General features: G+C 40.5%; 1 pseudogene; it reads right to left on the bottom strand.

The window, feature by feature from the left end:
• LOC113925877 overlaps nucleotides 1–1,527 on the bottom strand; it is a 1,610-nt pseudogene extending 83 nt beyond the window's left edge.
• Between the last annotated feature and the right edge of the window lie 321 nt (nucleotides 1,528–1,848).

Here is a 1,848-nt window from a genome sequence, read left to right as displayed (position 1 = left end):
GTTTGGCTACTTCCAAAAACTTGTACAAACCAAAAGGATCTTCCTCAAACTGAACTGGTGCTTCTGGGCCTTTCTGCCTATGGCCTGAACCAGAAAATTCCTTATCAGGAACAAAACCCTTGGTCTTTATTCTGGCTTCTAGGTCATCAGAATACATGTCCTTGTCCAGAATTTTACTGGGCATGAAAATATTCTGGGCCATATATTTGCCACCTTTCTAAGCTTAATCATAACCATTATAAATTTCATCTTCTCTGCCTGCAAAACCACTGTCCACACCCTTGGATTGGTTGAAGAGCCTTTGGTCATACTGGACTTCATTGGACTTCTGAGGTTTGGGCACATCGAGAGCAATGACTTCACTGATATCTTGATTTTCATTTCTCTGTAGTTTTAACCTCTTATCAGGAGCTGCTCTGGAAAGATTCTCCCCTTGTGCTGTCTCTCCTTTCGCCTGTCATGCCGGATTTCATCCCTCTTGGGTGTCTCTCCAACCTCTTTTTCCACATGGGTTTTGATCCTAAATCTTCTCTCCCTGGCTCTCTGGGCCACTTCTCTAAGTTTCTCTTCATGTTTCTCCTTTTCTTTTTGAGCCGTCTTTCTCTCTACTTGAGCCCATATTTCTATAGCTTCACAAACCTTCCAATAAGCAATATAGAGGGTTTCAGCCAGCTTGGCAAAGTTCTCATTGATGTGCACTGTTGGCAGCCCTTTTCCTTTAGCAGCCAGATGTTTGTCTAATGGAATTTTATAACCCTTTGATTTTTCCAGTTTGAAATACAAGGAGGAATCTTCCATTCTTATTCCTTCATGGTCCTCTTTTGGCTAGAAGAATGCATGACAGGTGTAGGAGGAGAGGGTGGTTCTCAGGGAATTTTCTTATTAATCTTTAAACTTGGAGGTTCCACTGGATCTTTCTGCATTTCCACCATCCTAGTAACTCTCTGTTTAGCTCCAGAGTTGAAAGCCACTCCTTGTTGATTTGGTGTGTGTCAAATATACTGAGCAGGAGCCAGTTTATTAGCTGCTCAAACTGGCATGGCTGCAGCAACCTTCTCTGATATAGATTTTTCTAGGATTACCCTTGTCTTTTCTGTTATCTCTTTAACGGCTTCTTCATCAGGTCTTTTCAGGTCTGGGTTATCTGTATTCAGAAACCTTTGGAACCAGGTCAGTGTACTTGCTTTAAATGACCTTGTCTTTTGACTGCCCTTGCTGAGCAATTGCATCATATTTAATTTTTCCTTCATCATCCACCTGAATGGCCAGTGCATTTGACATTTTTTTTCCTTCATCCCATATCCCCACTGGACACTGGGCTACGTGGATCTCTGGAAAAGTACCTCCATCTCAAAAATCCTCTAATAACTGAGGTATTCAGACTTTCTAGTACCCATATGGGGAAGGTTCTCTTTGGGAGGAGACCAGTGAGGTCTGCCATGATCCCCGGGATCTTGCCTTTCCTTCAGCTTCAAGTTGGTCCTGAGGTAGCTGAGTAGGTGCATGTAAAAAGCTGGTGAGTGCCATCTTCTTCCACTTCTTTGAACATGAACTGTAATGATTTTTAAAAGATTTTCTTTACTGGTATCACCTCACCTACGGTCTTCAACACATACACTCATGATTATATTATAAACACTGTATTAGCTTTACTGAGGCCATTTTACATTTGTTTTTCAAAAAAAATTCTAGACTTACTGGATTACTGATATTTTTATTCTTCTTTTGCATTTCTTCCTTTATTTTAAATATTTTATACAGATACAGGGACAAGGGTTGAAATGTGACATAAATTTTCTGGAAATAGATTGTCTTGGTCGGAGAGCATAAATAAATGCTAGTACTATA

Source organism: Zalophus californianus, chromosome 2, assembly GCF_009762305.2.
Source record: "Zalophus californianus isolate mZalCal1 chromosome 2, mZalCal1.pri.v2, whole genome shotgun sequence".
Lineage (NCBI taxonomy): Eukaryota > Metazoa > Chordata > Mammalia > Carnivora > Otariidae > Zalophus > Zalophus californianus.
This window is presented reverse-complemented; position numbering and strand designations above follow the sequence as displayed.